General features: G+C 42.5%; 1 long non-coding RNA gene across 1 annotated transcript in view; it reads right to left on the reverse strand.

The window, feature by feature from the left end:
* Nucleotides 1-13,578: 13,578 nt before the first annotated feature.
* The window catches only part of LOC138915510 (uncharacterized), a 47,421-nt gene continuing 40,143 nt past the window's right edge, over nt 13,579-20,856 (reverse strand). Inside the window, exon 4 of the long non-coding RNA XR_011421540.1 lies at nt 13,579-14,768. This is a non-coding gene — a long non-coding RNA (uncharacterized lncRNA). The remainder of the gene's footprint in view (nt 14,769-20,856) is intronic.

Below are 20,856 nucleotides of genomic sequence, written 5' to 3' on the forward strand. Positions count from 1 at the left end.
CTGGCATACTGGTCAATGTTTCCTTCTTGCTTCCTTTGCAAACCTGATCTTCGCCTTCTCTTCTGGTAACCCAGTGTTCTGTGTGTCCCCTAGGGCCAGTTATCACCGCATTCCACAGTCTGCAAAACTTATCCAGGCACGCAGCCGTCTTTGAAATCAAAGTCACACCATGCTCAGATCTACTCTAAGCGCTGCAGGAGTTTCTGATCCAAACTTTTGATCTGCCATTTGTTCTCTATTCCCTTCTCTCCCGGGATGCTGGCCCAGATGGCGCTTTGGGTTGGTGCTCTGCCCTGTTCCTGTCAGAGAACAAGAGAAGTCTTAATTTCCAAATATGGAAGCAATGTTTCAGAACTGATGCTATTCCACTATGTAAGGTAATACAGTTCTCAAGATATTTCAAAGATTTGGATATGTTACCACAACTGATCATTCTTCAAGTTTGTGTATGTTGACTAAACTATAAATATTTTAGCAATGGGTTCACTCATGTTTTAAAGACACTATGCACTTATAAAAACACAAGGCTCATTATCCATAGAATATTTCATGTAGCTTAGGCAAGACACTTTTACAGATAGTAAGGGAATACAGATGGGATGTGTTTGCATTAGTATCTTACTCAGAGAAGTGAGGAGGTGAAACTTTTTTAGGAAGTTACTTGGCAAAGAATCCCAATAGATTAGAAATTTTAATGATGAGAATCCAAAAGCAGAATAGAAGCCAATTCTCATTGAAGTTGCCTATGCGGTCTTATTCACGTGGAGAGGGAGAGACAGGGATGGGGTGGGGGGGAAGTGAGAGGGGGAAGGAGAGGTGGAGAGGGGAGAGATGGAGAGGGAAAAAGAGACAGACAGACCCCAATAAGTCACATGTGAAATTTATTGAAGAGGATGCCCGATCTAAGAAAACATTTTAGTTTGGGGGTAGTGATTTAGAGGCCTAGTGGAAAAAACTTGTGAACTTACTGTAATAAATGACACAAAATGTGACTAACCATGTGTCAAATTAAGATTCAAAACCAAAACAGTTCGTATGATTACTTATTGTTAAGGACTATGCGAGGCATCAGAAGAGATACAAAGAATAGTCCCTTTCTTTAAAGAGTTAACTCCTCTGCTTCAAAGAATTCAGTAACTTCCTCTTCAGGGTTCAAAGGGCCCCATAATCCAGTAATACCAAATGACATTAGCATTCTGTCATTTCACTTTTCGATATCTTTGCACATGCTGTTCAACAGCCTGTCTACCCACCCAGTAAGTATTACTCATCCTTCAAAACCTGACTTGGTTATCTCCTCTTCTATAAGAGAATTTTTATGTGTTATGTGGCACCAGTTGGTGCCACAAATGAGCCTTCAGCGAGCCATGCCTTCTTTTGCCAACAATGATTCTCCGTTTGAAATGCACCTTCTGGCTTATTCCAAAGTCCTGGTAGAGAGTGAATACCGGACCAGGAGGCATCAAGTGACACTGCAGTTTGAACTATCATGAACTGGGTGTTTATCTGATCCACCAAATCACCAAACTGACTGACACAGCAGCATTCCATTATACGTTAGAAATGGTACAATACAGATCAGCCTCAGCATGTTTGGAAGGCACGTCTCTCCCTCCATCCACCTATGGTGTCACTGGGAGTTCCCTGTGAGGAGTCGAGCGAGGAGGAAAATTCTTGGGCCTGGTAACAGATAAACCTGCACTGTTATTTCTTTCAGGCCATCCCTGAAAGACAGTAATTAATGGAAATCCTCCCCATGGGCAGAACTTGGGGAGGGACATCTGGTTGTCTGCTTCATGAGAAGGGAAAATGGTTGAGGTCTAGATCTACAGTGACTCATGGGCAGGGGCTAACAGTGTTGGCTGGCTGGTCAGGGACTTGAAAGAAAACTGGAAAATTGGTGGCAAGGGTGAGTGGAGGAGAGATATGTGGACGGACTCTTAGAATGGACATGAAGTATGAAGATATTCACCAGACGGATCTCTTTGAAGGAGGCTCTCGATAATGAAGTGGACAAAATGACCTATTCAGTTTCTGTCAGACAGCCTCTTTGCTTAACCTCCTAAGTGTCTGCTCAATGGGCCCATCTTAAAAGGGGCCATGGTAGCAGGGATGAAGTTTACACGTGGGCTCGCCAAAATTTATCTAGCTACCTCAGCTGTTGAGCGCCCAATCTGCCAACACTAGAGGCCAACACCAAACCCCTGACATAACACAATTTCCCAATTGTCCAACCAGTCACCCAGAGATAGATAAGTTACACTGGATTCTTCCATAAAGGAAGGGGCATAAATTCGTCCTCACACGTTAGACTCATTCTTGGTACAGATTTGTCCTCTCTGCCTGAAGTGCTTTTTCCAGCACCTCTATCCATGGACTTACAGAATGCTTTCATCATTTCCATTGGTGTCCCACACAAGTGCTTCGTTCGGAGGAAATATTTTAAGGCGAAGGAAGAATAGCAGTGAGCTTGCGTACATGTCATTCATTGGTCTTACCATCCAAAAATAACTGGCTTGGTAGAATGGTAAAATGGCCTGTTGAAACATCAGCTACTGCACCAGCTGAGAGACCACACACTGCGAGGTTGGGGTGCTATCCTACAGGATGCAGCATATGTCTTAAACCAGTTTCTATCTCCTCTAGAGCTAGAATGCATGGGTCCAGGAACCAGGGGGAAAAGGAAGAAGTACTCCCTCAATATTCTATCTAGTGCATTTTTTCATCTTGTCCCCACAACTCCAAAAAATCTTGTGTCCTTTCAATGTGATTTTGAGCTTGGTGGGTTTAGATGTCTTAGGGCCTAAGGGAATCCTGATTCTACCAGGAAACACAGTCACTGTTCTGATGAATTCTGAGGTTGCCCTCTGGGCTTTTCGAAATTCTTGTACCTCTGAGTCAACACAGAGGAAGAAGGTTACTCTGCTGGCCAGGGTGATTGATCCCAATGACCAGGAAGAAAGTGGATTGCTGCTACATAACGGAGGCGTGAAGAACTGTGTTTGAAACATACAGATTCACTAGGGCACCTCTTAGTCCTCTCTTGACCTATAGCCCTGGTCAATGGAAAACTGCAGCAACTCAATTAAAACAAACATCCAAGGATGCAGATCCCAAAGGAAGGAAGGTTTAGGTCACCTCACTTAGGTAAAGCATTCTAACCAGGGGAGATCTTAACAGAGGAAACATGGAATGGCTGCTGAACAAAGGCAACTATGATTACCAGTTTAGTCTTGTGATGAGCTATAGAAGTAGAAAATGTAGCAGCTATATTTTATATTCATTGTTTATTTTTCCCATCCCTCCTCCACATCCTCATGACTTTATATGAAGACTGGTGATTGCTAACATTTTAGTTTTCCGCTGGGAGTATGACCAGATTGATGACATCCACATCAATGATTAACAGATGGGACTGTGTTCCCCGGGTTGTGAAACATTCACCTGAGTGAAGGACAAGAGTGGATATAGAGAGACAGGAGGAATAGACTATATCGGATGTCTTTTTTTGCCCCTCCAGATCTATTCCCCACTGTCGTCCACCCCATTCTCTGCTCCCAGAAGGCTGACCTCTAAGGACTCCATCAATGAACTTCCTTGCCTCCTGACCTCTGAGAAACATCAGGAGAAGATCCGAGGACAGAAGTAGAGGGAGGATGGGGCGTTTATTCCCTCTACCCATCTCCCTCACTGCAGAGTCCCCTAGTCCCTATCTGTATTCCTCCGTCTAAGATTTCAGCTCCAGCCAGGGACTCTGGCTCTCTCTCTCAGTTCCAGTAACTTCTTCCTCCCATCAACTCTTCTGAAGCTCTGCGGAACTGGCCCCTAGGACAGCCCCTGCACTATTCCTTGTGAGTTCCCTACACCCTAACCTGTGAACAGTCTCTTCATTAGATTCTCTTCAATTTATCCTACGGATATGTCACCTGTTTGCTGCTGTGACACTTGACTGACACAGCACCTTTCTCACCCACTAAAACAGGAGTTCCTTGAAGGCAGAGCCTGTGCCTTATTCATTGTCGTATTCTCCAGAGCTTAACAGTGCCTGGTTTATAAGAGGTGCTTGTTAAACATCTGTTGAGTGAACGACTGATAAAATACAAATGTCTGTCACACAGGACAGACTATATGTAGCATAATAGGCCACCATACACAACAAGGAAAGACGAGTGGGGCTGAGATACAGTCCACAGAGAGCTGGCACAGAGCTGCCTTAGCCTGACCCAGAGGAAGGCATAACTTTTCGTAATTAGTCTAGCCAATGGGGCATCTTTTGGGAACATGCACAAAGAAACAGTGTGTTCTAGCAAGTGGTCTTGCATAAGAAAAAGATATGACCTAAGCACTTTGGGCAGTGGGAGAAAAGGTTTATGTCAGCTTAGGGACGGGAAAGAAAGCCTTCAGCTGGGAGACGCTCATGATTACATTTATCCTGAGATAAATGCCATGCTATTCAGTTATTTACTTATATGATCTTTACAATTTTTTAATGTACTATAAGAATGAAACAGGGTATTTTTAGCCAATCCTGTCTAACCTCAGACAAATTATAATGGGATTTTTTCAACTCTGGTCCAGTTAGTTGAAGGCTAACAGTAGTGAGAGATGCTTCCAGACATCTAACAGATGACTCAACTGTGTAAGTAAGTGGTGGTGAATGAAGCTGACCACACCATTCGTGCCTTCCGATTTGGCCGTAGGTGTACAGACAAGGCTTCCCACCAAGCTTGAGTTCTCTCTGTCAAAAAGAAAAAGGAAAAAAGCCCAAGACCAATAAATACTTTTTCATGTTGCTAAACCAGTATCTAAATGCTATGAGACAAATAATTAAATACATAAATAACCACGCTCTGCTTCAACCCATCTGATAACATTAAATAATAGTGCAGATTTATAATGCCTGAGGCTCCTCTGAATTGCTATCACTAAAACAGATCAGGGATTAACTCCACTAAAATGCTTTTCTTTACCTGGTAAATCTAGATCATTTCCATTACTTGTAGGAAATACTGAATCTGATTTTGTGGTGATAATTTAAACAAAATCTTTGTGACAAGAGGAAAATGCTCTGATATTAGCATTTGAGAGACTCAGGCACTTAGTAAAAATCATAGGGTTTGGGTTTAGTGGAAGGAGAATTAACGAGCCTTTGCATTCATAAAGAAGAGTTTATTTTAAGATTTCCATGGCAAAAGTGAATTACTCAGTAGAGACCTCACGCATATTAATGATTTTATCTGACCAGTCCTTTTGGCGAACAAATAAGGCAACTTTTGTTACTCTGCTACGCTGGATTAATTTAAACCACATCTGTTTAGTAGGGTGTCTAGAGAATTTGTGCAAGTTCTGACCTGCCTCTCTTCATTTAGAGTTAATGAGACAGTGTTTCTAAATCATACTTATGTCTCAGGTTTGAGAACCCTAGGAAGGGGAACAAAGCAAGTTTGCCACCTTGTGGGTCATTTCCTGCAGAAAATGTCTCCTTTTCCCCTCTCTTTGTCCTTCTTTCCCCCTTTTATAATGGAAACAACATTGTTTTAAGTCAGGCTGACTTAGATTCAAATTCTAATATTCCCATTTTTTTTTAACTGTGCGGACTCTAAGATGCTCAGTTTCCCCATTTTGAAATTGGGCTAATAAGAACTATTGTACAGGGTTGTTATCAGGTATATAAAAAACGCATACAAAGTATCTATTTTAGTAGTGGACATTTAATAAGTGGTAGCAGGAGTCGTCATTATCCATGTTGTTATTATTACAATTACCCCATCAGGACTTCTAAGATATCAGTTTGATTTCAAGAACCTGCAGTGGGTAGGAAATAAATTATTCAAAATGAGTCACGAAGGCAGGGTGACTCATTAGTAAGTCAACTGTATTTTATTCAATGATGTGTGTCTAGCGGTGGTCTGATCGGCTCCTCTGAGCCTTTTTCCTATAAAAAACTTATCTATGATAAAACAGACAGAATTCTTTCCCAGCTGCAGTCAGAGAACCAGAACCAGTGCAGGTGAGAATTTAGGTGAGGTCTGCAAAACCTAAATCACTTCCAGAGCACTGCAGAAATGGGTTTTCATTTGTCAATGTTGGTCCATGTTTTAGCATCCTCTGTCAGCAACTGACAGCTTTCGCTATCACCTAAAATGTAAAATCTCCATAAAATGATTTTGTCATTTTCGTTGCTATAATTATCGCCATTCTTCTTTTAGACATCATCTATATCTCTTCTGTTGAAAAAATGAACAAAATGTCCAAGTCACTTGAAACAGCTATCCACACACATCTTGTATAAACAGAGTGATAACCGAGATGGTTTAAGGGGCCTATCCAATAAAACTGTAAATCCCAAATTCCAGCCATATTATAACAACAGTGTTGAAACAAATTCACTTAAGGAGTTAGAAAACCTTTCACAATGTGATTAATGCATCACATTATCCAACATCTTCTATCTTTCTTCTTCTTCTTACCCTTTCTGAGACTGTATCAAACCATAAATAATTTCCCCCCTTCTTCCAAGATGCCAAACGTCTTTTTTCTTTATTTGAATGATTTGATCTAAGAGAAGTGGCTTGGAAAAGCATTAGGAGTGTCAGGTTTTATAACAAACCATGTGGGTGGAGGGTTTTGTTGTTTTTTCTTCTTCTTTTGGCTGACAGCAAACAAGTCTATCTGAAAACACACTAAGCTCCAGCAGGTGCCCAGAGCTAATTCAGTTTGGAACTATTTTTAAAAAGCACTAGCTAGGTTTTATAACAAGTCATACCAAATGCCTATATTCTTGTTCCATCTTCCTGCAATCCAGGAGCCAGTTTTCAAATGGGACCCTAAACATAAAGCCACGAGTTGGCCACGGACAAAGCAGATCTGAAATACCCAGCTTCTCAAGGCTTCTCGTAGATCTCTAGAAATAAAACAGAGGTTTCCACTTAGGTTTCCACTGAACACATTCCTTCAGGAGTTCACTGCATTTCCTGTCAGTAGTTTTCATTAAAATCTCTGAGTTTTAGCTCTAGCCTGCAAGAATGATGTGAAATGCTTCCCAGCCGCCAGATTCGGCCAGATTTGTTGACCCAACCACCTGCTGATGGCATGTGTTTTGGCTTCAGGCTCTCATGATGGATACGGACTCTCCCTATGGAATCCCAGGGCAGTCCCGTCAACTGGCATTCTTCTCTTAATGCTCCCAGATTAAACACCCACTTAGGTGTGATGTTTGAAGAACCCTCAGCTTTGAATCTCTCCCATACGTGCATTTAGCCGCCTGGCCTTTCCTGTCTCAAATACAGAAGTCCCACTTGGATTAAGATACGAGCGTTGGATTTTTTGGTTTGTTTTTGTTTTACGTCTGTATATCCAACCACAGAAATCACTAATTTGCTGCCCAGAGTCAAAGTAAATATTTGTTCTACTACTGAGGCAGCAGATGTCATGCAAAGGGCAAGAGTCTTGGAGTCAGCCTGACCTGGATGTGAATTCCAGTAAATCCACTTGGCAGTGTGTAATCTTGGGCAAATTACAGACCTTCTCTAAAAAAAAATGGAGATGATAATGCCTACCTCGCAGAATTGTTTTGAAGATTAAATGTTATTATATATGTAAAATGCCTAACATTGTCAGGGTCATCATAAATTCCAGTTTCCTTCCAACTGTCTTTCAGCAAAACCACCTAAATCTGCTTTGTGTTCCTAGTGCCACAGGGAGCAGTTCAGTGGATAACATATGAAATACACGCTTCCACCTGACTCTCATGGTGGCTCTGTAACACGATCGTGGCAGCTCTCATTGGCCTTCTTTTGCAGACTGGAAAAGTGAGGTGCAAAAAAGCGAAGTAATTTTCCCAAAGACTTGCAGAAGGAAAGTAGAGATCCCAGACCAGAACTTGGATCATCTAACCCTAAATCCAGTTCTTTTTCTCCAATTTTATCATTTGCCATTTGATTTTGTTCAACACACTCTGAATTGTTTAGTGAAAACCTACTCCAGGTAGACTCCATTCTTGGCAGACTTGGTAAACAGAATTGTGAGCACACAACAGGGAGATTCACAAGCTGTGAGAGCAGAGTCCACTCTGGCCCTGTGTCTGTCCCTGCTGGTGCAGCCAAGGATCATACTGGGGGAGGACATGGCTGCCTTCTGTGCCCGTCAGCTTCAAAAGGCCGGGGTATTAGGGCCAGAGAGAACCTCAAAGGGCAAGTGGTGGCCTAAAGCCAAGGTTAAGATGTGATGAGTTCAATGTTGACATTTTGAGGTTGAAGAGACAATAGGACAGCCAGCTTGTTCTCCTGCCCACTCCTTCCTCCTTCAAAGGGTTAGCTCTGTAACACACAGTGATCTGAGCGGCCCTGGGAGGCATAGAGCAGAGCAACTATCTGTTTGGCAATCAGACTTGTACCCCAGACTCCTGAAACTTAATTCCCATCTATGTGGTCTCAAAAAAAGCTGTTTTGTATCTCGGTATAAAATTTTTCTTTAATCATACTTGAAATTTTCTTTTTTCCCTTGACCCCCAGAATCACATGGGACAGTAGACAAAATGGATTTTTTTTTTTTAAGGAGTCTGAGGTTCAGACCTGTTAGCTGGTAAGAGGTGGCACCAGAAGTGAAACCCAGGCCGTCTAATTCCTCATCCTGAACTCTTTCAACCACCTCACCGCCTCCTATTGTAGCCATGGGAACCCAGTCACTTTCCCTCATGGTCTCCTACAGTGAGGCACAAAGGGAGTTGTGTAAACATTTGCTGAATGGACGGTGCAACACAGGGATAATGAGGAGCGATGTGTTCCAGTTCTCTACTCATTCTGCCTCTCTCGTATTGTGAATGAAACTCCCAGCAAATTCAGCTGAAATAATCGACTCATTTTTGTCCTGTCACGCCAGTTTGTCATGTTGCCCACGAGCCAAAGCAGTAACCGACCCTGGTCAAAGCACCACCCAGAACACTCCTGGGGAAGAAGCTTCTCCTTCAGGAAAGGTTGCATGAAACAATCTCAAAGAAGAAGCCACAAAGTTAATGTACCCCACCCCATCCTTGCTTGGCAGGTACTTCCTGTTTATCTCTGCGGCTGACCTATGAAAATCTGTAAATATGATTTTAGAGCATGAATGTAATGAAATCATTTGGTCAGCTCAGTTAGAAGTCAGACGACTCATGCCTGAAAAGTTGGAACATGAAAGCACTAAAGGAGGCAAAATTATGGAAAGCCTGAGAGAGCAAGAGAGAGAAAGATGTAGAGATGGAAAAAAAATTGAGTCGAACTCAAGGAATACTCCAATGGTGACAAATATTGATATGGCACGTTTTGGTTAATGTGTTTGTCCAAACACAGTCAACAAAAACCCCTCAGATCAAAGAGAATTCTGCTTCCTTAAGATTCCTTTGACTAGTTCACATTATTACTGCTGTTTATAACAGACTAATTAAATCAGGTAGACGAGGCCCAACTTTCTCAAAATATTCTTGAGTACTTAGAAGATCAGTAACAGGCTGGTTCTCCCCAGTTGGATTGCTGGTCACTCAAGCACTTGTTTATAATCTTTCTTATTTCAATGTGTCAAGATAGCCTTTCAAAATCAGACCTTCCTGTTATCTGATCGCATTTCTGTTCCAGATTTTAATCTAAATTCAGGAACACCAAAGGGCAAAACCTTTGATCGTGAAGTTAAAGACATCTACAAAATGTGCGGGGGAGAAGTGTGTGGAATGTTTGGAGGCTTGGTGTGAGTTCTAGGAAATGCCCCTCGTCTTTTTGGTCTTAACTGAAGGAGATATTAATCTTTGTGTTCATCCCCATGAAGTGCTAAGTATGGTGGATCTTGCTATTTGACATTCTTCTCCTAACCCTCAAGTCAACACATTATGCATCTGTGGAAATAGAAAAGTCTCGTGTGTCCAAGACATACGGGATGCAATAGAGAAGTCTGAAGCAAACTAGAAAATTGTTAAGGAACATTAAGAGAAAAATCAACATACACGCTTCTTCCTTCTTTTCTTTGTGTCTTTTTGGGGGGGGGGGCGGTACGGGGCAGTGGAGGCAGGAATCTGTGCTTAAGAGAAATCTTAAAACAGTACTTCTCAACCAATGTTACCACCTCCAGGGGACATTTTGGACATTCGTGGGGTTTATTGTCTCCATGATTAGAGGATGCTAAAGACTTTTAGTGGGTGCAGCCTAGAGGTGACAGATGCCCTGAAATGAGTGGGCTGGTGCCACAGTACAAAGAACCATTCCACGTCCTATATGATTTGTCAAGTGTCTTGCCTAGCATCCATGGAGGTCAAAAACCTATCTATAAATGTCTAAATTGTACGTATATGTCTTAGATTTAACCTTAAATAACTTTTGCACTATTTTAATGTACATGGGGGGACTGCCACTATGGAGTAAATTGAGGGAACATTTTGCACTATTTTGTTCCAAACTTTACCAAGAGTTGTTTACTGTTTTCAAAATCACATTACTAACATAATGCCACTGATTGAATCCAAGCCATCAGCAAGCCACCTCTGCATGTGTGGCTGTCTCTATCACCACGATTTCTCACATCTGACTCCCTCAATGTGTTCTCTCATGCAGAGGTGCTAAAGTATTTACATACTGAAGTACATACTATTTGTACTATAAATTACCTTTCATTTCTTCTGTTTATTACAGTTAAAGATATGTGTAGACAGGTTATATCACCTATAAATACATTGTAGAATAGTAAAGGGAGTGTCACAGATCATTTTTTTTAATAAAAAGTTTTAATTTTCTATCTCCATTATTTCTCCTCCAGTTATTACTTGGCGATGATGGAGTTAGGAAATCATCAGTGGATGCCAACATTAGTGGGTGAAAATTTAATGAGAAACAAGGTGTTTACACAGTCATAAAGCATCTTCTCACAAATGGTTTACTAAGTACAAAGAGAAAAGTAGTACTTTTTAGTGGAGAAGCCTGGCAACCACCTTAATCAAGTGATCAAGGTTTAGAAAAATATTATACATAATATTTATATGTGTGCGTATGTGTGTGCATGGGGGAAAGTGAAATAAATACGGAATGAAAGGTTGAAAGAGCTGAAACAACAATTTTTAAATCATTATGTGACTTTCATGTGTAAGTCTTTTGGGGTCTCATGTTATATAAATAATTACTGTTGATTTTCCATCTCAGGTTAGACAGACTCATGGAAATATATAAGACAGTAACAATGGGAAAAGGTGATATTGTGAAAGAATAAGGAACAGCATAAATTGAATAGGAGTCACCATTTTTTAAAACAAATGTGTGTGTGGACATATTAACATGTAGATTTGCAAAACTCACATGAATTTAGTGAGAGATTTGAACATAAGAGAATCTGATAGAATTTTTATGCCAAACAAAACCAAAATGAAACATGCCACTCTAATCCTATTCAATATAACATTATGGATTCGCCCAGCATTTTGCAGACGTTCCAAACTGCATCCATAGTGTTTTCTGAGAAGCCAAGCAAGACAGCATGCTCTGTCCCCGTAAACATGTGCTCCCAAGTCCAAAACGCTAAGTAAATGATTAACCCACCAGAGAACTTTTAGAAAGACAGACTATCAACTTCAAAGATTTCAGAATCTTTCCTGAGACCCCTGAATTTGCCCACATTCTTACAAGATGGACACAAAGAGTGGGATTCTCTTTCCAAAACCACAGGAACCCATAGACAACCCACAGCTTTCTATCCTAGCCAGGGGTGCAGGATCCCAGCGCAGCCAAGCAAGCAGGAAAGCGTTTTCTCCTTCGCAAGCAGTTGTCTTTTTCCTGGCAAACAAGCCAGCTGCCAGAAACCTTACCCAGACGGGGAGGGAAAGAGAGGAGAGGAAGCAGAAGAGGGAGGGGAATAAGGAAGAAAATAGAATCATTAGAATAAGTGAAAGATAGTGTCAAAGTGCTTATAATTTGAAACAATTTCAGACAAGTGACACAGTTTTCAAAGCATTTAAAGCCTCTCAAAGCTCTAGAAAGGCACTAACGCCTCATGCATGGAGGTGTTTTCCCACAGCATTGAGGTCTCGCACCCAAGGGTAGAAAAACAGGAGAGAGATCTCCCACTCAGAAGTCACAAGAGTCTGCACGCTTGTGTGAGCGCCATTGCTGGTTGAATGTAATTTCTTTGTACCAAACAGAAACTGTTCTCACAAGCTACCACCAACCCTGGGGACTTCTTGCCAGCAGGCTCCCCAGGGCTTCTGTCATGTTGTGCTTTCGTTACACCTGTTTCTATTTGTCTGTCACACATTCCTCTCCCTTCCACCTGAACAACGAATGTACCTTTCCCAGTTTCTCTAATGGACCCTTATTTTATCTTGCAACTATCAGGAAAAAACAAAGTCACTTGGGGTCATCTCTTCAAGGTTGAGACGCCTGAGCCACCCACCTGCTCCTGCTCGTCAGAATTATGTTTGCCAAGTGCTGAGTTGCCTGAAAAGTCCCCTTAAGTCATTTAAAGACGCAGCTCTTCATCTATCTAGCAAAGCATAAGCTTAATTTGAGTCACATGCCTTGCCACCATCACAGGCCCTCGCCACAAAATGTTTTCTTTACTAGAAAATAAAATAAGCTCCCATCTGAAAGTGTTATTATTATCCACGTTTCACAACCATATTTCTCATTTCCTTAACAAATACAGTCTTCTTTCACGTAACCAACCCTGCAATCTTGCTCACGGTAAAGGACATTTTAAAGTTAGCAGGCCACTTGCATCCCCAGTGCCTTGTAACATGTTTCTGTCCTTCCTTCCTCAGCAAGCAGCTGGGATTACCAGAATTAACATTTTCAGAGTCTCAGGTTCAAGAACGAGGCTGTCAGTCTCGACATCACATTATTCATTTGACTCTTTCATTTGAGAGCTGCTGACTTGCCGGTGACTTCTCGGGGCCCCTCCACCTAATCTGTTTGCCTTAAATGTCTGTCAAATCATCTAGGGCATAACATCACCCTATAACCACAGCCCTAAATAGATGCCACTGTAAATGGGGCCCTGACCAGACCACGATTGTCAAAGTTTTTATCATCCTCTTCAAAATACATTCCACAGAATCATTTCATGAAATGAGTTTAACATTATTTACAAAGTTCTGCTTGTGTTTCTGGGGATGGTCAGATGCTCGTTCTAACTATCCATTCCATCAGATGAGCTCAGTTTGGTTCGTTTCTGCAAAGGCAGAAGCTCTGCAATCTCTTTCTCCCTGTGGCCCTTTGCTGTGTACATGCAGCATCTCAGCTCAGAGAGGCAGGGCACAGCCTCCCACTGTGGGTCCCCTTGGTTCAAACCAGATGGAGAAGTAACAATTTCTTTTGGCCTCAGTTTCCTCATAGGAAATTAGGATGTTCACTCCATGATCCCTTAACTCCCTTATGGATCTAAATCCTGTGGCTCTGTGACTATGACCATGATTCCACAAGGCCACCTTGCTGATGGTCAACCCAGTTCACACTTAGAGGCTTTGCAGCTTCCAGACTCCTCTCTCATAACCTGCCTCCTAGAATTTTCATAACACCCCCATGAGGCAGACAGCATTGGCAGTTTTACCCTCCTTTTGCTAATACTGACCCTGAGCCTCAAAGAGTGACTTGCAAGGTCTCACAGCCAGGAAGAAGCAAGACCTTGACTCAAACCCCAACCAACAGAGTTCTAAATTCCCAGTCTGGTGCTCTTTCTTCCACACAATAATGTTCCTCATAAAGTATCGATAAACCACCACCAAATCAATTACATGGGAAGTTCTTGTTCTCATCTACATGCCTCCATGTAAATGAATCTGCATAGTCTCACATGCAGGTGTCATCGCTCCAAGATTTTTGCCTGGGCAGAGTTAATATTATTTCCTTTAGGAAATTTGACAGTCCAGCACTGACATTTTTGTGGACCACAAACAGTGCAACATCCAAGGCTCTGTGGTGAGCACTTTGTTGGCTCAAAGATTTTCCCCTCCAGAAGCCAGTCTTGATGAAATGGTGGGATGCACTTAAATAAGATATCCCAGGAGGTGGAAGGCTAAGGAAGGAGGCACAGGGTCCCTGGGAACTTTGCCCTGGAAGGATCAGAGAAGGTGTGTCAGCTTTCCAGGGCTGCCGTGAAAAATTACCACAAACTCAGTGGCTTAAAACAGCAGGAATTCATTCTCTCACAGTTCTGGGGGCCAAAATGCCAAAACTGGTGTCATGAGGGCCACGTTCCCTCTGAAAGTCCTAGAGGAGAATCCCGCCTTGCCTGTTCCAGCTCCTGTGGCTCCTGGCGTTCCTTGGTTTGTGGCAGCATAACTCCAATTTCTGCCTCCATCTTCACATGGCCTTCTCCCTGCATCTTGGAGTCCTCTCTTCTTATCCACTTGTCATTGGATTTAGGGCCCACTCCAAATCCAGATGATTTCACCTCAATATCCTTAATTAATTACATCTGCAAAGATGCTACTGAGATTTTGACATCAGCAACAGAGAGAAAAGCCATCCTAAGAGGATTCCGGAGCAAAGAGATGGAAGCAGGCAAGTCCTGGGCACCTAGGAGGAGCAAGCACTGAAGGGGAGCTGTAAGAATGCTGGAAGGATGATGTATTAGTCGGCTTGGGGGGCCATAACAAAATGCCACAGTCTGGGTGGCTTAAACAGCAGACATTTATTTTCTCACGGTCCTGGAGGCTAGAAGTCCAAGGTCAAGGTGCCGTCAGGGTTGGTTTCTGGTGAGAGCTCTCTTCCTGGTTTGTGGATGACCACCTCTCACCGTGTCCCCACATGGCCTTTCTTCTGTGTGCACACAGGGAGAGAGAGACGAGTGAGCTCTCTGGTGCCTCTTCCTCTTTACAAGCACACCATTCCTGTCGGATTAGGGCCCACTCTAATGACCTCATTTACCCTTAATCACCTTCCTAAAGGCCCTCTCTCAAGAGGGGCACCATCCTTTTCATTTCCCTGGTCTATAAAGTAAGAGCTACATCCTAAGAGCCCTCCCAGACTAATGGACTCATTACTGACCACATTTTAGAAGATTAATCTTTGAGAATTTCTTGCTATCTCTGACGTCCAGCCTATGAAGCAATTATGTCACCAAAAGAGATAATTCTCAAGAGTCATTGTTTTTTATTCTAAAAGGGTTAATGATTAAGTAGAGTAGCTTCTACCACGAGCACTAGGATCCTGCCAGTTCTTGGAGAATACTGTCAAACAGGCATTATGACAAAATAAGATGTACCGGTGAGATGAAAAAAAAGACCAATAATTCTGGCATGGTTAGCTTGCATCACAAGAAGTATTTGTGAGTATTTTTCCAAGGTCTTACTCCTATCCAGTTTCCAGAAGGAAATCCTGGTCTTTTTAAACTCCTCACTCAGTAAAATGTGAAATGATAAGCAGCACTGAACCACAGAGTGCCAGAGCTGGCAGGAGACTTCTGAAATTATTCATTTCTGACTCTTTCACGTCACAGATGAGGAAGCTGAAGCCCAGAGCTATGCAGGGATTGACCTGAGAGCCCACAGCTTCTTATGCTAGAAAACCTTGCCGGACGCAGACAAGAAATAAGTTTCAGAGGTGACTGGTGAAAAGCTGGAAGTACTCTAAAATTTAACCACCATTGTGTAGTATTCGATGTGTCCCAGCCACTGTTTGAAGTCAATGTTTCTCAGACAGGGCCGTGCACAGGAAGCCCCTGGGGAGCTGGTCAGAATGCAGACTCTGACTCAGTGGGTCTGGGGTGGGGCCTGAGACTCCGCATTTCCAACCAGCCCCCAGGTACTGCTGATGGTGCTGGTCTGACAAACACCCTTTGAGTAGCAGGGTTCCAAGTGCTTAATAAATATGACCTCTTTTATTCTCCAAAATAACCCTGTTATTGTCACAGATCCATGTACCCTACAGGTCTGTTACTATCATGGCTTTACAGAGGAGGAACCTGAGACACAGCTAAATGAGTTGCCTAAGGTCACACAGTTGGGAAGGCCTGGAACCAGGATTTGCACCCAGAGAACCAAAGTCTAGCCTGCGCCCTAAGCTACTACCTTGCCCTTAGGTTCTTGAAGGCAATCCAGGATAATCGCCATGCTTACACACGTCAGCTTTCAAGGCTGAGTCACTAGGACTGTGTTTTACATATTCGCCCATTAAAACAACAATCATGAAAACTATTTAAAAAGTAGGAAGTGCTCTTGATATAATGTTAAGTAAAAATATCAAAACACAAAATCCATCAGAGCACACCAGGCCCTCTGAGTATGTGGCCCCATCACTCAAGCAGGAGCATGCCGACTCATTACCACAGGAGCAGGAAAGGTTCGCTCTTCTCTGTGTCTTCCCTCACCCAGAAACCATCCCAAGGGAAACTTCACTCTTGCCCCACCTCCACAACAAAAACTTCAGAAAGTGGGGTCTGGAGAGACAAATGAGTCTCAGTAGGTGGGAGGAAGCCTGCCTGCAGCCCCCAGCATCCACAGGTTTCTTTCATTCGTTCAACAAATATTTACTGAGAACTTGTGCCACGTACCATACTAGGTCCTAGGGTATAAAACAGACAAAAGCCCCTGCCCTCAAGAGGTTTACATTCTAGTGGGAGAGGCTGACATTTAAAAAAATAAGCATAATAAATAAGCATACTGCATAGTGTCTTACTAGATAAGAAGAGTTGTGGAAAAATAACAGAGCAGGGGAACAGGAGTGCTCAGGGGAGCAAACTGCACTGATAGTTAGGGTCAGCAGGAAGAACCTGACATTGGAACAAGGGCTTGAAATGAGGGAATTAATTGTGCACACGTCTGGGGAAAAGCATTCCAAGCAGATGGAACACCAGATGCAAAGGCCTTAAAATGGAAACACATCTGGGATGTTTAAGGAACAGCAGAGGCCACTGTACCACCTGCAGCGGATGAGTAATGGGAGAGGCAATCAGAGAGGTGATGGGTAGGGAAAACAAGAAGAGCTTGCAGAGCCTTACAGGCCTTGTTAATGGCTTTGGTCTTCACTCTGAGGGAAATGGGGAGTCACTAAGGGTTTGGAGCAGAGAATTGACATGATCTGACTGCGGCTTTCAAGAACCGATCTGGCTACTGAATGGAGAATCAACTGAGGAGAACATGGCTAGAAGCTTGGAGACCACTTAGAAAGCAATTGCAATAATCCATGCAAAGGATGTTGATGGATCAGACTACAGTGGTAACAGTGGAGGCGGTGAGAAGTGGTAATAATATTCCTGATATCATGATTTCTTGAAGTGTTAGATGTAGAATGTGAGGGAAAGAGAGGGAGTCAGGGATATTTCCTGCACTTAGAAGAATGAAGCTACCTGGAAGAATGAAGTTGTCCTTCACTGATATATGATTCTGGAATTCAGGGACAGATGTGGGCCGGAGATGTGCAGGTGGGAGTTGTCAGCTTATAAAGCCATGAGGCCAGAGGAGATTTCCAAGGGAGTGAGTCAAGGGGAGAAAAACAAGAGATCTAAGGGCTGAGCCCTGGACGTGTCCATGAAAAGAGAAGGAAGCAACAAGCACCTGGGAAGAAGTAGCCAGTGAAGCAGGAGAACCAGGAAATCATGATGTCTGGAAGTCAAGAGAAGAAAGTGTTCGCTCCAAGAGAGGGATGAGCTGTGTCAATCCTGCCATGAGGGTAAATAAGACGAAGGCCAAGACTGAGGTTTGGGTTGAGCAAGATGGAGGCCGTGGGTGACCTTCACAAGCAGTTTCAGGGGAGTAAGGAGAGGAATGTTTTTATCTACAAAAAGGATAGGAAAATCTTAAAGATAAAAAGAGGAAAGGGGCACAGTGCCTGACACTAAACCAGAGAGGGAAAGAAGAAGAAGTGACAGTGCCTTTGGCATTTCAAGGACAGACTTGTGTGTAAGCCAAGCAGAGATGTTGTGAGTGTGCAGAAGTCTTTATTTTCTCATGACTCAACAGATTATGCTGCTAATTTACTGACTCTTTGTTCTGTCTTCAACTCTGCCCTGAATAAAGCTTAATCTTTTAAGTGGAAGAAAAAAAGTAAAAGGTCACCTACTAGCGATTAAGCCATCGCTCATACGAAACCTGGACTTGATTCCTTATATGAAAGGGATGCTTGCAACATTCTTGTTCTACTTGAGATTCGTTGCTCCAACAATGGATTTTTGCTTTTGATATTGTTGCCACACCTTTGGAACAACGATATTGGGAAATGCACACTGTCCTTTCTCCACATTCAGTCCAAAGGAGCCAGACTTCTACGTTCAAGGCCAAGCCTGCTCTTTCTATCATCACACACTCCGTCTCCCGTAAAATCATCTCCCATCACCAGTATTCCTGCCAAGTTACCCATTTAGAACTGTCTCTTTCTCTTTCACACAAAGCCATATGTGGAATGCAGAAAAGATGATATACTTAAACCCATCAGAATAATTTGTTTTACTTCAAAAATGGAAGATCGGCCTCAAAAATTCCTGAACAGTACCTTCTAACTCACTAGCAACTTCCAATTGCTTATTTCCCCCAAGTTAAACCAGAAGATAAAATATATTTCTAGGAAAGTAGTACCTAAGACATTCTATTTACACTGCTTATCTTCTGCTTTGTTTCAATTTGATGGAAAGAACTATCATTAACTTCTACAGACAAAAATAGGAAAATTTCAGTAAACTTGTTATTTCATATCCTGCAACTTTGAAAATAACATTAACTTAACCTTGATTGAAGATTACTTTTATAGCCTGTTTGAAAAGGGGGCATTGCAAAGAAAATTAATAAGATTAATAGTGTTCAAGAAAGATATTTAACCCGCCTAAAACAAAGTGTCTCAAATATTATCTATTTCTTAAAGGAGAGCTATCTGTACACTGTTAGCACAGAAAGGCAGTACATATGGTTAAGTACGATGGATATGTATTCCTGTGTTCACTAGGTCCTTCCCACTGTTTTTCTAAACTTAAGAGGTTTTGTTTTAATTACTGATCTACACATGCACATACTCACTCTACCTAGTCATGCAAGTATATACCAACAACTTACCAGCCCACACATTTTATTTGCCAACGCCCACACCCCACCAGCAAGTAGGTTTCCCAGATTAAAAAAAAAAACAGAATCACTGGTCCTTTCTTTTTGTCCACAGTAACAGCTCCCTCTATCCTTGAGTCTTAAATGGACTACTCCCAAACTGCTTTTTCATAATTATATAATTGCAGTTTTAGCAGTGTAAAATTAAAAGAAAAAGATGTTGTTTCTTGACTAAGAAGTAACCTGTAAGAGATCTGCCTCTCCATGCCTGTAGCTTTCATCACAGAGCAGAAATGATGAGAATCCATGCTTAATAAATACAGTACACCAAGACTCATTTACTAAACTCAAAATAAATAATATGCTTTCTTAAAATATTATTTTAAGATGGGTTGTATAAGCAAGTTGCAGAAGATGAAGATTGAAGGCGGCTCCTCACAACAAGTAAGTTTGAGAGGCATATATTAAGAATCCTACCAGCCCAAGACCAGCAGATGATGAAATCTGACAGATTGGCTGGCATCATCTCCCCCATTCTGGGTGCTTGTCTCATGCAATCTGCTCCCACGGGGCTGAGCCTCTGCCTTGTTCTAAAAACACCAACCACACACACACCCCACCTCCGATCCTGGAAACTGAAGAACTCTACACTGCAGTAAACATTTGTTCTCTGAAGTTTTCTTAACGAAACTTTTAGGATTCATATTTACCACATGTGAAGAATGAACCGAATGCGCACATTCAGAAAATTCCCTCCATTGCTATCCACAATAGCTCAAAACATATTTATTCAACAAACATCTCTAGAGCATGTGCCAGGCACGGGGGCAGCCATTAACCACGTAAAGCTAAATCAGAGACTGGTTCTCTCCTAAAGAGAGGGGTACGTATGTGAAATACAATGTCAGAAATACGATACTAAGAGTGCAGTGAGAGAAAAGAAGGCAGCATGATTCATTCTGCCTGGGAGATTGAGGGAAATCACACTGAAGAGGTTACGTTTGAGCTGCGTTCATAAGGATGAGGAGGAGTTCACTGAGGGAGAAGAACAGAAAGAATGTTACACACACACAGTGAAACCCTGAGACCTATTTGGGAATCTGAAAGCCTAAAATGACAAGCGAGAGAGCACAGAGGAGATAGGCTGGAATGACGGGTTGGGCAGGATGGGTTTTGAATGCCGTGCTCTTATTTCAGACTAAAACAATAAGGAACCATGACTGCTTTTTAGTCAAGAAAGAACAAGCAAATCAAGTTATATAAAGATAATTGTGACAGTTTGGAGGATAGACTAAAGCAGGGTAAGGAGATCAGCAGTTAAAGCGGAACTGTGACAGTGCAGAGAGAGAAGAGGGGGCAGGAGCTATTCTAGACAAGATGAACAGGGCTCAGGGACCTTTAGATGTCCGAGGTGAAGAAGAGAGAGGAGCAGAGGATGACTCCAGTGATCCCAATTACAAGGACAGATGAGACAGACTTTCATGATGCCCAAGAGGGAATGCAGGAGGAGCAAGTTTGGGTGAAGAAGTGAGTTCAGCACTGGCTACTTAATGGGTTGCCCAAGAGTATTGGAGGTGAGGGGTGGGGGAGGTCAAGGATCTCTAAGGCTGAGACATCAGTGCTGAAGTTAAAGCCAGCCAGGATGAAAACAGCAGACAGAATCAGAAGAGAAAAGGAGGCCCAAAAGTCAATGGATGTGACAGAATGACCTGGATGCTGATACGTTACAGCGACTTGGATGGAAGAGCAGAGAGAAGCCAAGTAGACAGAGTGTACTTCAGGGGGTGGGTGTTTTCAGTTGGTTACTCAAGAGCCATTTGTTTTCCCAGTGTTTCTTTTAGTCAGAACTGACAATACCCTGATAACAGGAACTTTGC

The sequence above is a fragment of the Equus caballus genome, chromosome 9, assembly GCF_041296265.1.
Source record: "Equus caballus isolate H_3958 breed thoroughbred chromosome 9, TB-T2T, whole genome shotgun sequence".
Taxonomy (NCBI): domain Eukaryota; kingdom Metazoa; phylum Chordata; class Mammalia; order Perissodactyla; family Equidae; genus Equus; species Equus caballus.